A 19,630-nucleotide genomic window follows, 5' to 3' on the forward strand; every position below is an offset into this window, starting at 1 on the left:
TCTATCTTAGGAGTCCTTCATGGCCCTATCATGGGTGGGGAGGGCCACATGGCTGGGAACTGAGGGTGGCTTCAAGGAACCGAGGGCCTCGGTCCTACAACCAGAAGGAACTGAATTCTGCCAACATTCAGCAAGCTTGGAAGAGGGCCCCAGGCTCTGATGAGATTATAGCCTCAGCTAACATCATGACTGCTGCCTGGAAGGACTCTGAACAGAGGACCCAGCTAAGTGGTGCCAGGGGCTCAGGCCCATGGAAACTGAGCTAATAAACATATGTGGTTTTAACACACTAGTTATGTGGCATTGGAAACATAACACCTTGCCTGAGCTGACTTTGGAACCCCTTGCCTTAGGGTTGTTCTGTGCTATTACTGACATAGCCATGATTTCTCACAATTTGCACAGTAACTTTTTAGGCTTTTTTACTTTCATCTTATGGCTAAAGAAACTGAGGATCAGGGAGGCTAGTGAATCGGGGCCCCACAGCTGTTAAGGGTCTCTGTGGGAATCCCAGCATCTGTGGTCGCTCCATCACAAAGCATTCTGCACCTACTCACTGTTTTAGGCTGTGCTTCCTTCTTTTATCAGCTAAAGACTAGATCAGCTCACCCCTAAAGGCCTGCCCAATGTACCTCTTCTCTGACGTTTTTTAAACTTCCTGAACAATTCCCTCTTGCTTTTCTTGCAATTTTTTCAACATGTCCTTCTTCTCTGGCTTCCTCCCTCTCCTCCCCTTTACATGCTGAATTCAACCTCCTACAGTTTCCCTAATGTCCCCACTCACTGCTTTTTTATCCTGACCCTCATTAAGAGTTTAATAACTGCCAGCAAAGGTGATGGGCATGGAAAGAACAAGGTTTTCCCATACCTTCCGTCTCTATTTCCTTTCTTCTTTCTTTATTCTTTTTTTTTTTTTCTATGTATTTGGCTTCACCAGGTCTTAGTTGTGACATGCAGGTTCCTAGGTAAGGCATTGGGATCTAGTTCCCTGAACAGGGATTGAACACACGCCCCCTGGAAAGGGAACAGAGTCTTATCCACTGGGCTTTAGGGCAAGTCTCTTCTTTGCTTGTTCTGTAATTTGTTCTAGAACTTAATTTTCATATGCTCATTGCTGGTCTTGATGGTCAGCAGTCTGGCATCAGAAGTTTCCATCCCATCCTGGCACTGATGTGGGAGAAGATATCTGATTCCAGGGTCTCAGGAGCAGGTGGGACACTTGACTGGTGAGCACGTGTCACGCTCTCTGCGGGCTTCCCTCTCAGAGATGCCCCTTCAGGCCCTTCCTTCCCACCTTGATGTGGCAGCTGACACCTGCTCCACAGCAAGGGATGGGCCCCTCCTCCCCTCCCCGGCTCACCGTCTCGCCCCAGCATCTGACATCACCTCAGCTAAAGCATTCCTCCTTCCTCTGTGCTGATGGTTTAGGGCGGACAGCCTGGGGGACAGCTAAGGGAATGTCTGCCCCTCCACTGACCTCCTCCATCTGGCCTCTCTCTCAGACAGAAGCTGGGAAGACAGTCAGTGAAGAAAGAGCTCTTGGCACGTTCAGCAGAGGTGGGTAAACTCTGCCAGGATTGCTTGTGCCCTGGCCAGAGGAAGGGTGGCATGATGCCCGGGAGCTTTCGAGGGCCCTTGTTATGATAGCAAACAATGAAACCACTCTCAGCCCCAGGTTCTTTACAGTTTACCTTCTCCATTCCCAACCTGGACCTCTGAGAGAGCATTTCGGGCAGACCTCAGAACCTTTGTTTGTGCACATAAACACGCACGTGTACACACATATACAAGCACCCACTGCACACACACACGCACACATACACATGCATGTGAGCACATGTGTACATGTGAACACACATGTGCACATGAAAAGCATACACTCATATACATGTATATGCAATGCACTCACACACACATGCACTTGCAAACACACACACATATATACACCTGCACAGACATACATGTACACACACAAGCATGCACACACTCATACACGTGTATACACAAACACACCCACACATACACATGACCACACAAACATACATGCACACACATACACACATGCTGTGCACACACAATCATACATACTTACCCATACACATGCACATACACAAATATACATATAGACACACATGCACACACAAACATATTGATACATATACACATAAACATGCATACACACTTACACACATGTACACACACATGATCACGTGCATATTTGGATATTTGGCCCAGGAGCCAAACCCTTTATTCCCTTGATATTTCTGCCTAAGCTTTAGACACTTCCAGCTCTCATCTGGGAACTGTCCTTTCCACCTGAAGCTTAAACTTTCTTAATTTGAAATGCTTTTCTAAGCTCTGAGCAGTGTACATAGGACAAAAACACCAATCTCTACATGGAGTTCCTCTAAGAATCAATTGAGATAATGTATGTGAGCATGTTTTCTGGGGTGGAAAGGGATAAACAAATTAACTGTAGCCAAACGTCCCAGCAGAGCCCCGCTTCATTTGGTCTTTGTGCAAGCAGAAGGGTGAGGGTCCATGGAGCCTACCTTTTGCATACTTTCTGTATTCATGTTCTGTATACATGTTCTGTATTAGGACTTTTTATAAAATACTGAGAAAATAACTTTCTCCTCTTTATAGATACTAAGCTTGCTTTTCCTGCATCGCTTATTGTTATTGTGATGGGCCAAGGCATCAGAAGAGATGCAGACTCCCTGTGGTGAGAGAACAGTGGGGACAGGTCCATTTTCCTCCTGTTTATGCCCAGCGACTGACTTTCGGTAAGGGAGGAGGGGCCAGTTAGAGCCAGAGACTGGAGAGGCTGAACTTTGTCTATCAGGATCCCATCGTCCTGCGAAGAAGCCGGGCTGAAGTATGAGGCATTCTTCCCCATACATCCAGCTGGCCCCCCAGACCACACACAGCCCAGGACCCTGCAGGCTCAGACAGAGCAGGTGTCTCCCATCAGCTTTACAGGGGCACCGAGCATGTACCCCCGGGAAAGCAGCTCCTGCGCATGGTCCTCAGGTGCAATGAGGAGACTTTCCAGAACACGCCCATGGGGGATACCCTGGGGTCAGGGCCCGATTACCATGGCCTCTTGGGGACTGTTGCTGACAGGACTTTCCCACCTACACCCCAGGTGGTAAAGCCCCAGGTATTGAGTTGTAGACTGTTGTTTCTTTCATAGTGACCATCCCCAAAGGAAGGTGTACAACTTCCCAGTCTGAAGATATGGATTCTGTTCCCTCCCTAACATCTTGTGAGCTTCTTGCCTGTTAACCCCTCCATTTCTTATGATGCTAAAGGAACCCAAAAACCCAAACTCAGAACTGATGGGCTTCATCTTCAAATACTTATGAAGTACCATAAGTGTTCCTAAAATAGTCCACACTCATCACTGTTCTCATGTATGATGTTGGGTGTACATTAGAAGTGCCCCCTTGGGCCAGGGAAGTGATAAAAGTTACCAAAAAAATGACCCCTTCTTTGGACTGATAAATTAGGAAAAAAAGCCTGTGGTTTGGGAATTCCCATCACTACTTTGCACACCATAGGTTAAAATCATATTCCTTCTACAGAGAACTCACAGCCAAATTAAAGAGACAAGACAGACAAAAAATGCATCTGATTACATATGGCTTTAAAAGGTTTTGTATGTGACAAGGGGTAGGATCATCCTGTAAGTCTTCTTGGAGGAGGCTGGAGGCTGAGAAAGTCCTGGAAAATAGGGAAAGATAAAACTAAGGGCATGTCTTCCTGATCTCCTTTGCATCAGAGAGAAAACAGCACCACTTACAACAATTTCAGACATGCCAAAGTGGTTCAAATCTGTGATTGGAAAACCCAAGATTCTATCATCTATAGAAACCAGTTTAGAAAATATGTGAAATATTAAGCAATTTGAAATCCATGAGACTGACATCAACAGATTGTGAGGTTATACCTTGAACTCCTCCAGGAATGATGGTCCAATGCCATCAAAACAGTACTAATGTGATATTGTTGCTGTTTAGTCTCTAAGTTGTATCCAACTCTTTTGTGACCCCACGGACTATAGTCCTCCAGGCTCCTCTGTCCATGGGATTTCCCAGGCAAGAATACTGGAGTAGGTTGCCATTTCCTTTTCCAGGGTATCTTCCTGCCCCAGGGATTGATCCTGCCACTCCTGCATCCTGCATTGCAAGCAGATTTTTTTTTTTACCACTGAGCCACCAAGGAAGCCCACTATTGTGATAGCAATCTGAATAATTACCATTTGTGAAATACTTGCTATCTGCTAAGCAGAGGATGAGATGGTTAGATAGCATCACCAATTATATGGGCCTGAATCTGAACAAACTCCGGGAGACAGTGAAGAACAGGGGAGCCTGGCATGCTGCACTCCATGGGGTCACAAAGAGCTGGACATGACTTAGCGACTGCATAGTAACAACAAAGCGCTATGCTGGGCACTCTGAATGTAATATACCATCTAATGTTCATGACACTCTAACAAGCTATACATTAGATATACATTAGACTTACAACTTTATAAATAAGTAAACAGGCTCAGAGTCAACAGTGATAAGAAGAACTCTTATGTTGCGTTTACTATATTCCAGGCACCATTACATATATATATATAAATCTCCTCATGGTATATACTGGAAAAGACCTTGATGCCAGGAAAGATTGAACCTTGATGCCAGGAGAAGAGGTGACAGAGGATGAGATGGTTGAATGGCATCACCGACTCAGTGGATATGAGTTTGAGCAAACTCCGGGAGATAATGAAGGATAGTGAAGGATAGAGAAGTCTGGCGTGCTGCAGTCCATGGGGTGGCAAAGAGTCAGACACGATTTAGTGACTGAACAATAACAACAATCCTCATAGTGACTTACTTAATCTTTACTTGATCCTCAGAGCAACTGTTTGAAGTAGTTGTACTATTTTTGCCAGATCTTATTGATGAGGAAAATTAAGCCCAAAGAGGTTAAGTTGCCTAAGATTTTTTTTAAACATTCAGGAACCCATGGTTGGCAAACGACAATCAGCATTCAAGTCCAGGCTGATGGGTCTGCTAAGCCCAGCTTTGCCTGCCCTAATGTAGGGCAGCCCAGCTCCAAGTTTTCCAGGGAAGGAGTCCTAACAGCAGAGGCGTGAACACACCCCACCCCCAGGGTCCTGGGAATATTGCCTAAGGTAGTTAGCTGTCAGTGTGAAATTTTCTTTGAAGCCATGTGTTTTCTCTTAGAAATTTTGGGTGAATTTTGCTTTCTACTCCATAATGTATATTTTAAGGTAAAAAAAGTAATGTTTTGATTTTTGCTGTTATTCTCAAAACTTTGAGGAAAGAGAATGCTCCAGGAAGCTGTATTTTGCTGACCCCATGGTTTTGCTGAGGTTCCCCAGGTGGTTCTAGTGGTAAAGAACCTCCTACCAATGCAGGAGACATTAGAGACATTAGTTTGATCCCTGGATCTGGAAGATCCCTTGGAGGAGGGCATGGCAACTCACTCCAGTATTCTTGCCTGGGGAATTTCTTGGACAGAGGAATCTGGTGGGCTACAGTCCATGGGGTTGCAAAGAGTCACAAAGGATTTGATACACACACGATTTTGTTGACCTCCTGGTCCACATTTTGGTGCTCCTGGGTTTACACCTGCCCCATTGAAAGATGAATAGTTGAAATGGAAGGAATGTGGCTTTCAAAAGCAGAGAGATCAGAACTCAGATCCTGGCACCATCTTGCCCCCAAGTGCTGTGACCTATTGCTCCATGGCTCTGAGCAAATCTCTGTGTAAATAGAGATAATGTAACAGGTGCCGGTCTGAAGGCCATTGCAGGATTGAGGTGAAGCATCAGCCACCTAGTAAGAGCTCTGTAAGTGGCACCATCTCACTTGACTACTTAGGGTTTGCCGCGCCTTTATCACCCAGCATGGGGGAAGGGCGCCACTTTGTTTAGCAGGCCGTCTCGATGCTCCTTCACTGCTTGTTTCTGGTTTTGGTGGTGGGAGAGATGCTGTTTATTTGTTTGTTTGTTTTTTCCTGGGGAGGAGCTCTGTATGTAATGCCTGTTCCCCAGAAGCCTACCCCATCCATGGGGCTTATGTGGGAACTGGACACTTTCTGTCTCTCTTTCATCTACATTTAAACCATCTGCTGGCTGAGAAAAGGAGTTGTTTTCTATTGACTGGTGGTTCTGCTCAGAAGAAAGGCAAGCTTGAAATGTAAGGATAACATCCATACTGCCTGTGTGTGTGCATGCTAAGTTGCTCAGTTGTGTCTGACTCTTTGCGACCCCATGGGCTGTAGCCCACCAGGCTCCTCTGTCCATGGGATTCTCCAGGCAAGAATATGGAGTGGGTTGCCATGCCCTCCTCCAGGGGATCTTCCCCACCCAAGGATTGAACCTATGTCTTTTATATCTCCTGCCTCAACAGGCAGATTCTTTACCACTAGCACCACCAAGGAAGCAATATACATACTGTGTTTATGTTATTGGGTTGGCCGAAGAAAGTTTTGGCCAACCCAATATATTCAAACCTCTCCTTTGAACACTTTCTAAGACTTTCTAAATCTCTAACTAAGGCTTATGCAGAGAGGCATCTTACCAGCTTTGGTGGGCCCCTGGAGGGTCATAAAGAGCTCCTTTATCCTTTGGACAACTTGATGTTTGCAGGAAAGTCAGTTAATCTGCTGAACCATAATCTTCTCTTTTGTAAAATAAAGCTAGCATGTTAGATATGATTATTAAAAATGCTTTATCACACTGATTAGAATGACTTTTGTAAGAATTTAAAAAACAATGCGCTGGCAAGGATGCGGAAAAATTGGAAAGCTTCTGTACCATTGGTGGGAATGTAAATGGTGCAGCTGCTGTGAAAAGCAGTATGGCAGTTCCTTGAAAAGTTAAACACACATTTAGAGCGTGACACCACAATTCCCTGTCTAGGTATGTGCCAAAAGATTGAGGCAGGGACACGAGCAGATGTTCACACAACATTGCTCATAGCAGCATTATTCTCAATCAAAGGGTAGACTCTGCAAAGTGCTTCTGAGATCTTCGGACTGTGTTAATATCAATAGCAGTGTGACTATGGAAATCTGAAGACTAGGGACATGTACCTCTCTGCCAATGAATGTCGCTGCCATACATGATCCCTGATAAAGCCTTCCATGTGTAATACATAGACCTTTAAGTATTCTTGCCTCCTCCTTTAAATGCCTTTGCTCAATTACCACTACCGTTGAGCCAGGCCAGCAAAAGTTCATGCAGTAGGGAATAGTAAGATTTTGTGGAGAAGGTGACAGGGATGGGATTGGAGGGGTACAGACCAATGTCCTACAAAAGAGGTGGAGACAGTAGGCCTTCCTGAAGGACTTTTCCAGGCTTCTGGGAGAAGGGGAGAAGAAAAGGAACATGACAAGACTGCAAGCAGATCAAACCGGTCCATCCTAAAGGAAACCAGTCCTGAATATTTACTAGAAGGACTGTTGCTGAAGCTGAAGATCCAATACTTTGGCCACCTGGTACAAAGAACTGACTCATTGAAAAAGACCCTGATGCTGGGAAAGATTGAAGGCAAAAGGAGAAGAGGGCCACAGAGGATGAGATGGTTAGATAGTATCACTGACTCAATGGACATGAATTTGAGCAAACTCCAGGAGATAGTGGAAGACAGGGAAGCCTGGTGTGCTGCAGTCCATGGGACCTCAAAGAGTCAAACACGACTGAGTGACTTTGTATAGTCTTGCTGTTGTATCAGCAGGAAGACTATAAGCATTGTGAGGTCATCATGAGGCAGTGAAGGGACCTGGAGGTCTGTCCTTCCCAGGTCCCCAGCAAAATCTGGAGGCAGCAGGGTCCCATGAGGGTCCCGTAAGCCACCCAGAGACTGTCAGCCAGACTGCCCTCAGGGACCGGTTGTCCTCTCCCCAGGAGTCCTGCATGGACGACCATCCCGAGCAGCTGGAGCTTCCTCTAATGGCCACTCAGGGGAGTGACCATGGTCTCAGTTTGGCCTCAGACTCTGCTCATCCCCTGAATGAGTGATTCTGCTTCACGAGACTGCAGGACACACTATCAGCCCCAGTCAATGGTCAGAGGGACATGGACTTCAGAGTGAGCGAGGTGAAGCCTGAATCAAGCCTGCTGGAGACCCTTTGAGGGAGAAAATGGTCGAGGACATCCCAGGATAATAATAATGATAATAATGGCGTTAGTAATAATAACAAAAGCCAGCTAAGAGTGGTTGAGAGAATTAAAAACTTCTACGCAGGAGGTCTTGACGCAGAACAGTTTTTCGGTGCATGTTAATTTCCTTTTCCTTCTCTCCCTCTGGGAGGGCACGTGCACGATCGAACACCCCCTTCCCAGTTGCCCAGCTTGCTCCCTTCTCTCCCCCACCCCCTTGCTCTCCTCCCTGCCCCTCCTGTCTGTCATCCCCTTCTGCGTCCCTCCCGTCCCCCGCCTGCAGTTTGCAGAGCTCAGCTGTACCTGTCTGCTTTTCCTCACCAGATTCCAAGTGCTGTGGGCGCAACCCCGACTCCCACCCAAGTGCTCACATTCAAGTAGACCCATTCCTCTTCCTACAGGTGGGAGAGTGGCGTTCTTCATTATCCCCTTCATCTTCACGATTTTCTCTTTGTTATGAGAGAGAGACTTCTATGTGGCGGAAGAAAAATCATAAGGAAAAAAAAAAAAAAATTCCCGACCGTCAGAAACATGTTTTCCTTGCTCTGCCAGCCCTCACACATTTCCATTTGGATTGATTGCCTACTACAGCCTGTGAGCTTTTGAACGTCAAATTTCAAAACGGCAACTTGAAAGAGTGAACATGAAATGAGTGGCTCGATGCTGCCCTCCATGCTGGGGGACATGTGTTCTTGAAGTGCAGGAGCAGCGGGGGGAGTCTTGTCTCTCCCGCCTACATTATCTCCTGAGGCTTTCTGACGCTAGCCCTTCCTGGGGCGCTGACAAGGCGGGGATTTAGCAAGCGTTTACTACAGGCTGAGCTGAACCTTGTACGAGGCATCACTCGGTACCTGCAAGTAACGGATTTGGATTTGGGCTGAAGCAGACGGTGCGCTCTCCCCAAGATTCAGGAAGGATGTACATATGGGACCAAAACAAAGTGAAATGCAATTTAAAAACAAAGAACAGAATGAATCATACCCAGGTGCTAACAGAATAGAGATAATGATGGTTACCAGAGTGTGGACTTCAGGTGACAGTCAGGGACAATGCAGTAACAAGTAGGAAGGCTTCCAGGCAGGAAAGTGTACCTTTTTTTTTTTTTTTCTTATTTAACATTTTTTAAATTTAATTTTTTTTATACTAGGTCCTTTTTGGTTATCTATTTTAAATGTAGCAGTGTATATGTGTCAATGTTAAACTCCCATTCTATCCCTTCCCCTTCCCGTACCCTCAGTAATGCCAATCCGAATGGCCATCATCCAAAAAATACCTGAAATTTAATACAGACACATCTGAACTCAATCTCTTCCACTCAAACTTGCTCTCTATTCTGTAACAATCCCTGTCTCTTAAAGGCAATGAAAGTGAAAAAGTGAAAGTGAAGTCGCTGAGTCGTGTCCAAGTCTTTGCGACCCCATGGAGAGTGTAGCCTACCAGGCTTCTCTGTCCATGGGATTTTCCAGGCAAGAATACAGGAGTGGGTTGCCATTTCCTTCTCCAGGAGATCTTCCCAACCCAGGGATTGAACCTGGGTCTCCCGCTTTGTAGGTAGACACTTTACCATCTGAGCCACCAGGGAAGTCCCAACTATGTATCTAGTCACTTAGATAGAAAGCTGACTTCTCTTCTATCTCCTGCTGCAAGACTATTGGTCGTCACCATATCCTATTGATTGTCTCTCTTAAAAAAACTCTAAGTGTAGATCAGTCTGTCTCAGTCTTTTACAAGAAATACTGTATCATGTTCATCTTCATCTATTTAGGACCTGACTCAGTGCCTAGTGCAGAACAGAGGCTTCATGAAGAAGGAAGAGTGAATGATAGAAAGCAGAGTGAGAAAAAAGTGAACGTGGGAATTTGACCTGAAATCTGAGAGCACCAGGATGAGAGAAGATCTTAGACATTTTCAAGTCCAACACTCTCATTCTGCCAGGTGCCGCATTTGGAGGTAAGAAATGGGGAAATGCCCGCCCAAATTTACACAGGTAGAATTAACTCGAACAGGTGGCTTCTAATAGTACAGACTTGAAATCAAGAGGAGCCAAAGTGGGTCATGGAAATGAAAATGAAAACTACAATGTTGAACTGGTTAAGTGAGTAGGGATTTGAAAGGATACATGAGAAAATGAAGCTAAGGATGGGGAGAAAGTGCAGAACCAGATCTAGTCCTAGTGGAGGAGCCAAAGTGCTAAAGCTGGAAGACTCTATAGAACCAGGCAGTAAGTCCTACCTGGACCCAGGAGGCAAGAGGCAGCAGGACATGTTGTGAATGGGGTTGGAGAGATAGATAGATTCAGCGAGAGAAAAACTAGATTCCGCATCAGTTTTTGAGATGAGTCCTCCTGTAGGAGTCTTTCTTGATGGCCCAGTCTTTATCTTTTACATCTGAGTCCAATTCAATCTTCAGATGGTTATGCTTCATGATTGGCCTTGGAATGACCTTGATAGCAGCCTAAAGATGGGATGAGCTTAGTGTCAGAGATAGCGAGTCTTGTCCAGTAGGGTCTGAAGAACTAGAATGGGGAGTTGAGAAGGTGAGACTGGATTGTTCTGGGAGACATGAGATGTTGGGTTGAATAATTTAGATCTGTTGTTATGAAGAAGAGAGTACTGTGATAGTCTCTCAACCTGGAGAATGGCTGCTTTCAACTCAGATCCTTTTCTCTAGCATCATGCCTGGGCACTGTTTAAATTGCTATTCCCTTTGCCTGGAATGCTCTTCCCTTAGATGTTCTGTGGTTTGCTCTCTTACCTTCTCATGTCCTTGCTCAAAAGTCATGCTATGAGCAAAGCCGGGCCTTACTGTTCTTTTTAAATTTGCCACACCCTCCATGCCTTCTCTATCTGCCCCAAGGTGTGCATCTAGGTTGCTCTCATCACCTCTCATCCATTTTAAAGGTGAGTATCAAAACAGGTCATGGAAATGGAGACCACAGTATTGAATTGGTTAAGCGAGTCAAGAAAAAGCTTACATGAGAAATGATGCAACCACTGAGGATGGGAAGAAAATGCAGAACCAGATCTAGTCCTAACTGAGGAGCCAGAAAGGTAGTGCTAGCACTTTATTTGTTCATTTTTACCACCACCCATTAGAGTGGAAGCTCTGTGAGGGTGGATGATGTTGTCTGTTTTGCTCACACCTGTATTTTCAGTGCCTACAATTTACTTGGCACATCTGGGATGTTCGAGAAGCATGTGTAGAATAAAAATAGGGCCATACACTTGGGAATTGTTGGGATGGTGAGACAGCTTACAAGGTTCCCCTGACCTGCTCTATAAAGGGAGTGTCGGAGGAGAACCTAGGATGCAATTGTGAGATTGCCATTGTGTTCAGCTAGACAACACCTACTTCATCTTGATTTCACCATCTCCCATTCTGGCTCTACCCCAACATTTAGAGCTGGCTTCTTCCCTATCTAATGTCCTATATTGGTCCCAACTAGGCAGAAATTGGCACTAGGGTGTTCCCCACCACAAATTATACCTCCTCAGACCCTCAGCCTCTGTTAAACTGGTGGGTAAGGCATCTCATCCCTGGTAAAGATGGTAAAGAATCTGCCTGTAATGCAGGAGCCCAGGTTCAATCCCTGGGTTGGGAAGATCACCTGGAGAAAGGAATAGCAACTCCCTCCAGTATTCTTGCCTGGAGAATTTCATGGACAGAGGAGACTGGCGGGCTACAGTCCATGGAGTCACAAAGAGAGGACATGACTGAGCACCAACACTGTAACTTTCAAGGCACCAATCAGAAGAGAGATGCTGCTCTTCCCCTGCCTTCTCTGTAAATGATCTTCTTTTGGTAAGTTATCCTCTTTTTCCCGATGCAGAGGGTTCTTCAGGCTTCCCCAGTGGCCCAAGGGTAAAGAATCCACCTGCCAAAGCAGGAGACTTGGCTTCGATCCCTGGGTCAGTAAGATCCCCTGGAGGAGGAAATGGCAACCCACTCCAGTGTTCTTGCTGAAATAATCCCTGGATAGAGGAGCCTGGCGACCTATAGCCCATGGGGTTACAGAGTCAGAAATGACTGAGAACACACACTAAGAGATTCTGGCCGGGTGAGGGTTTGTTGTAAACAACTGAAAAGCAGAGAACACCCCTCCCCCCGACTTTGTATCCTGCTATGTCTTACTGAACAGGGTCCCCCATGTGCTCACTTAATAAATGCATATGTGTCCACATAAAGAAAAAGAGGTAGATGTGACTTGAGCAAAAGGGATCTTTGAAAGGTCGTTTGTCTCAGATGGTACTTTCTACATGGTACTTGCTCCTTCACCCGAACCCTGAAAAAACGAATCAGACTCTCTCCCTTTCTAGAAAATTTTTGTCAAGCTTTGGGTGATGTGTATGCAACACATCATTGGTGATCAAAGGTTGGTGATGTGCCAACCTTGCAGGTAGAAATTAGGATAGAGATTTCCTGGCTCTGGTCTTTTCTCTATTTTCTTTAGACTGCTGTATTTTTTTTTCCCTTTTAGTTGCTGTTAAGCTCTTGGAAATGTTTGATTATTCCTGAGGATGCCAGCTGTGAAACCCAGCCTACAGAAGTCCCCTTCACACAAAGCCTCTATCCAAACACACACAGCAGTCCTGAAGCCGTCTTTTCTCTCCCTGCCTCGCCTGTTTGCGAGGACCTCTGCTCTCTCTCTCTGGCTACACGATCATTCACTGTGGTCACTCCCTGAACTCCTCTATCAATTTAACAAGCACTCATTGAATGCCTCCAGTGTGCTGAGCGCTGGAGATGTAAAGATCAATTAGCCTTGACCTCTACCCTCTGATGACCTGGTGGGCAAGTAGACGTGGGGTCAGACATTCATAAACGCGTATGCTGAGTGCTCTGCCCAGGCTGGGAGAAGCACTTTGGAAGCACACATGGTGGGATGACCATCCGCCTGGTGGTCCAGAAGGTGTCACAAAGCAGGTGACTTTTAAGAAGGGTCTCCAGTAATCAAAGTTTCCTTTCTGTTTGACTACTGAGCCTGCTTTGGTCCTGAGAATCTCTAAATGTATTTCACAACTCCTGGAAGGGGTTCCAGCAGGCTCTTCCATGATTCTGTCTCTTTCTGTCAATGTGAGACTTAACAAGTCTCAGCTCTTCTTTTACCTCATTTCTTCCTGTGATACTTCACTCCTCTCTGGATACACTCAGCCAGGCATTCACAAGCCTATTCATTTTCTCCTGAATCTCTGCAGAATTCAGGTTTCTCACTGGTTGGGTATGTGGCCATCTCCTCTACACTTCACCTTCGTTGGTTACCTTCTCTCTGAAGTGAGCTGCAGAGCAGACATGGATGAGTTTCACCACTTATGGATGGACTAGATACTACTTTCAAGAGTTTAATACCCCCTCCCCCAGTCTTCTGGTACATTCAGAAATTCAGGACTCTGATTGCTGTTCCTCCTCAATGGACACACTGCTCCCTGATGGGAGTGTTAGGGTAGACACGATTCCTGCCTCTTACTTATCTCAACTTATCCTCTTACTTATCCCTGGACAGCAGTCTTTGGTAGTTAGGGAAAATGGGATAACTTCCTCAGTCTACTCTAGAATGATCATTTTTAAAACTTTTTATGTTTGTATTGGGGAATAGCCAGTTAACAATTGTGTGATAGCTTCAGCTGAACAGCAAAGGGGCTCAGCCGTGTAAATGCATGTAATCCATTCCCTGCCAAACTCCCCTTCTATCCAGGCTGGCCACATGAGGAAATATTGTACATTCCCTAATCAATAGGTCTTTATTGGTTACCCATTTTAAATACAGCAACGTGTCCATGTCCATCCCAAACTCCCCAACTATCCCTTTCCCCTATCCTTCCCTCTGGCAGCTATAAGTTCGTTCTTTAAGTCTGTGAGCCTGTTTCTGTTTTGTAAGTAAGTTAAGTTCATGTGTATGGAGTGATCATTTTTGATGGAGGAAGCAGAGTAGTGTGAGAATCATCTAGGTTGGGCTCCTGCAGGAGGCCTTCCTGTTGAAGAATGGACTCTCCAATGTGTTCATCTGAGCCTTTAGGAACCTCTCCTGGAAAAACAGTCGTCATTATGCCATAGCCTCCTCTCCCAGCCAGTGGGGAAGGGCACATCCTAAAGGAGAGAGCTGATAAAGTGAGTCTTGGCAGCGTAAAACCAGGGTTCCTAGGGAATTGAAATAGGACCCACTAGAATGGAGCCCGACTAGAATTTATATAGTTGAGTGTGAGGGTCTAGTTCATGAAGAACTCCTTGGAGCTGGATGAGAAGTGTTTAAGTCCCAGATGCTCCTTGCCTTGGGCAGGTGGAGCCACCAAAGGCATTGCCTGTACTCTTTTCAGAATATCCAAATGTTCAAGGATCCAGGCAAAGATTCAGTTGCTTGATGGAAGGGTGCTAGATGCTGGTTGCCTGTTCCTCCAGCAGAACGCTCCCTGTCAGCAGTGTGGTGACCCACAAACCACGGCGACACACAGCTCAGAATCTCAGCTTATGCATGAAGAGGGTCTAGCTCAGCTCTCTGTGCTTCCGCTGTTGCTGCTTAGTCGCTTTAGTCATGTCCAACTCTGTGTGACCCCGTGGACTGTAGCCCGCCAGGCTCCTCTGTCCATGAGATTCTCCAGGAAAGAATACTGGAGTGGGTTGCCATTTCTTCCTCTAGGGGATCATCCCCACCCAGGGATCAAAACCATGTCTCTTACATCTCTTGCATTGGCAAGTGGGTTCTTTACCACTAGCACCACCTGGGAAGCCCCAGTTTATCTCTCTATGCAATGCTAAGTCAGGGAGTTTGGGAGTAAGACTGGATTATACTGGTGGAAGGAGAAAGGAAGTGTTTTAATTCTATGAGGATTCATGGACCCTGATGCATGAGGTTGGCCTGCTCTAAAGTCCCAGGGCAATGGGGGATGTTCGATCCTTGTAGAGAACAGCTCAGGGCTATACCCTGCTATGAAATTACTGCAGAGAGGAAGTTAAGAGCTGGACTTTTAAAAGCAAAGGGAATCCTACATCTGGTGGAACAAAAACAGGTCTGGGAGTCAGGAGATGTGAAACCCAGCCCTGGTCTGACCCGAGGGGCTCTGTGGCTTCGAGCATGTTCCTTTGTGTCTCTGAGTCTGGTTTTCTGTTTCACTGAGGATGAAGACTACTGTTCTATCCAAGTCACAGAGGGTCACCTAGATGAAATGGAATGCACCAGACAAATCAGCTCCCTGCGGGGAGATCTAATTGCTGATTTCTCAGGAATTTGGCAGAAGCACCTAGACTCACGCCACTCAAAGGGAGTAGATATAGTATATGTAGAATAGTATATGTACAACATATAGTCTATGTGCAACAGAATATGACAAAAGCCCATATAGTCAAAGCTATGCTTTTTCCAGTAGTCATATACGGATGTGAGAGTTGAACCATAAAGAAGGCTGAGTGCTGAAGAATTGATGCTTTTGAACTGTGGTGTTGGAGAAGACTCTTGACAGTCCCTTGAACAGCAAAGAGATCCAACCAGTCCGTCCTAAAGGAAACAAACCCTGAATATTCATTGGAAGGACTGATGCTGAAGCTGAAGCTCCAAAACTTTGGCCACCTGATGCGAAGAGCCAACTCATTGGAAAAGACCCTGATGCTGGGAAAGATTGAGGGCAGGAGGTGAAGCAGGTGACAGAGGATGAGATGGTTGGATGGCGTCACTGACTCAGTGGACATGAGTTTGAGCAAACTCCAAGAGATAGTGAAGGACAGGGAAGCCTAGAGTGCTGCAGTCCATGTGGTCACAAAGAGTTGGGCCTAATTTTGAGACTGAGCAACAGCAACAAAGTCATTCTGCTACACACCTGAAAGTGATACAACATGTAAATCAACTATACTGCAACATAAAATATAATTTAAAAACAGAAAAATGGCATAACCTACAAATGTAGCTACCACCTATGTCCCTTTAAATTTTCAAGTAGCTACATTTTTAAAAAGTCAAAAGATACAAGTGAAATTAATGTTAGTAATACTTATTATTTGATACAAAATATCTAAAATATCAGTTCAATGTGTAATCAATACAGAAATGATTGATGTATTTCACATCCTTGTTTTCCCATGTGACTACTGTGTTGGATGGGCTTTGCAGGTGGCTCTAGTGATGAAGAACTCACCTGCCAATGCAGGAGACATAAGAGATGCGGATTCGGTCCCTGAGTCAGGAAGATCCCCTGGAGGAGGGCATGGCAACCCACTTCTGTACTCTTGCCTGGAGACTCCCACGGACAGGGGAGCCTGGCGGGCTGCAGTCCACGGGGTCGCACAGAGTCGGATGCGACTGAAATGACTAAGCAGCGGCAGCAACAGTGCATAGGTTTGGTTACCATGCAGCACGTGGAGCCGTCCTGGGCCAGAGATCGAACCCGTGTCCGCTGCATTGGCAGACAGAGTCTTAACCACTGGGCCACCAGGGAAGTCCTGGAGGTGTTTTTTGTGTTTTGTTTGTATGTCTGCTTTTCTCTCCCTAGCCAAGTTATACAGCTCTCCTGGGGCCCTACCTTCTGGTTAAGGCCTGGACGGTGCAGGCTGAGTGGCTGGTCACCATGGGCCACCCTGCCCCTCCCACTGTGTGCCTCCTTCTCTCCCTGTGAGGATGGAGCTAAGCCCATTCATTCTCGACCCACACTGGCTCCAAGGAAGAGTGCAGAAATGAATGGAAATTAACATGTGTGAAAAAGTCTTGAAGCTTCAATGCCAAGTGTTTAATTATTCATGCGGTTTCTCATACCCACACACTACCTGGAAGCGGTCTCTGACACAGGACTTCCGAGGGCCCTGTTGCACTGACCTGACAAATAATTGTCTGTGCTCTCATTTCATATGCATCTGCTCTGTGGAGAGAGACATCCAAGGCGTAAACAGGGCAGGGCTGTATCTGCATGAGGTTGTACTGATTCCACCCCCAGCATCTCAGGACCCTCGAGGGCCTGTGCCATCCAAGTGCTTTCCGCTCCCAGAATCGGAATGACCTGATGACCTTTAAGATTTCAGCCTCCTGGAAGAACTGTGTCTGTTCCCCTTAAAAGCCTTGGTGTGCTGAACCTCCGCATGAACACCTGGAGCCATCACGTTTTAAAAAGCAGAATTTCATAGAGTTGGCATGCTTTGTTCACAACAATTTCATTTCTCACCCAGCAGCTTAATTGTATTTTTGTTTAGTAACTTGCATGGGTCTTTTCCAGCAACCCACTCCGGTACTCTTGCCTGGAAAATCCCATGGACAGAGGAGCCTGGTAGGCTGCAGCCCATGGGGTCACCAACAGTTGGACACGACTGAGCGACTTCACTTTCACTTTTCACTTTTCTGCATTGGAGAAGGAAATGGCAACCCACTCCAGTGTTCTTGCCTGGAGAATCCCAGGGACGGGGGAGCCTGATGGGCTGCCATCTATAGGGCTGCACAGAGTCGGACACGACTGAAGTGACTTAGCAGCAGCATGGGTCTTTTCACTTGTAGACACCACCAGCTTCCAGGGAAAGGGCAGACAGGACTTCAAATGATGAAGAGATGTGCAAGGGGTAGGGATCTCACTGGGGGCTTCCCTGGCAGCTCAGCGGTAATCTGCCTGCCGATGCAGGAGACACAGAGGATGTGGGTTCAAACCCTGGGTTGAAAAGATCCCCTGGAAGAGGACATGGAAACCCACTCCAATATTCTTGCCTAGAGAATCCCATGGGCAGAGGAGCCTGGTGGGCTACAGTCCAAGGGGTCACAAAGAGTCAGACATGACTGAGCAATTAAGCACACAGAGTGATCTTGTTATGGATAAGAATGGGTTTGGAGCCTCAGGGATGAGGAAATATCTCTCCTTTACCCCATACAAATACCTTTTCCTCCCTCGTTCATTTCTTTGTTGGGAGGAATGGCCCTTTTGGGTACAGATGAGGGAGAAGGGCTTTCCTGCGCAGTCTTTGTAGTTGTTCAGTCACTTGTTCGTGTCCAACTCTTTGCCACCCAACAGACTGCAGCACACCAGGCTCCCCTGTCCTTCACCATCTCCCAGAGCTTGCTCAAACTCAAGTCCATTGAGTCAATGATGCCATCCAACCATCTCATCCTCTGTTGTCCCCTTCTCCTCCTGCCTTCAACCTTTCCCATCATCAGCGTCTTTTCCAATGAGCTGGCTCTTCACGTCAGGTGGCAAAGTATTGGAGCTTCAGCTTCAGCTTCAGCATCAGTCCTTCCAATGAGTATTCAGAGCTGATTTCCTTTAGGATTGACTGGTTTGATCTTCTTACTGCCCAAGGGACTCTCAAGAGTCTTGTCCAGCACCATGACTTCAAGGCATCAATTCTTCGGCAATCAACCTTTTTTTATTGTCTAGCTCTCACACATCATACATGACTACTGGAAAAATCATAGCTTTGACTATACAGACCTTTGTAGGCAAAGTAATGTCTCTGCTTTTTAATATGCTGTCTAGGTTTGTCATAGCTTTTCTTCCAAGGAGCAAACATCTTTTAATTTCATGGCTGTGGTCACTGTCCACAGTGATTTTGGATTTTTGGCTGCCTACTCTTAGGAAACAGAATTCCTGGCCACTGATAAGAGGTCAGTAGATTCAGATGTCAGCTTTCTAATCTAGACACTTGTAGAGACTGAGCGAGCTGAGGACTGGGGCTCTGTCTGGAGTGCCTGACACCGTGATTGAAACTTGCAGACGTGACTGAGAAATTGTTGGGGCTTGGGGGAAGATCTGTGAGACAGACATGCAGGCACCCGGGCTGCACTTTCCTTGTGACTTAGAGCTAAGCAAGCACAGTCCTGGGCATCTAATCATCGCTACAGTCCTGCATGGTAAATACCCTCAGCCCCATGTTACAGATCCAAACATAGAAGCTAAAAAACATTAGGGAAATGTCCCAAGTGACGTGGCTACTTGGTGGTTTCACTAGAATGAAAGATACTTCCTGAAAACTTAAAGGAGCTATTTGGGAAATTCATAAAATGAATGCCTAACTTTACAAGGTGGAAAGTGGACATAGGAATCATTTGAACAATACATAGATCTAGAATCCAGGTCTTCTCATGCAGAACTCAGTTTTTTCTTGTTATAGACATCTGTGTTCTCACACAGGCTCTCTCTCTCTCTCTCTCTCACACACACACACACACACTTGCAGAAACACAGAGTCTATCTCTTTATCCCCGAATCTAAGTGCCTTTGCAATATCTTGGTGCTATCGTCACTCAGGATGTTCTTACCCAAAGCTAGACTGCTGCTGCTGGCTGCTAAGTCACATCAGTCGTGTCCAATCCACCAGGTTCCCATCCCTGGGATTCTCCAGGCAAGAATACTGGAGTGGGTTGCCATTTCCTTCTCCAAAAGCTAGACTAGGAGGACCTAGGAGGACCTAATTCTATAAAATAAATCAAGGTAGCTCTTAAGCATTTTAGGTTGTGTTTGCACATCTTCCCTCAGCTGTCTCAGAAAC

The sequence above is a fragment of the Cervus elaphus genome, chromosome 16 (assembly GCF_910594005.1).
Source record: "Cervus elaphus chromosome 16, mCerEla1.1, whole genome shotgun sequence".
In the NCBI taxonomy this organism is placed as follows: domain Eukaryota; kingdom Metazoa; phylum Chordata; class Mammalia; order Artiodactyla; family Cervidae; genus Cervus; species Cervus elaphus.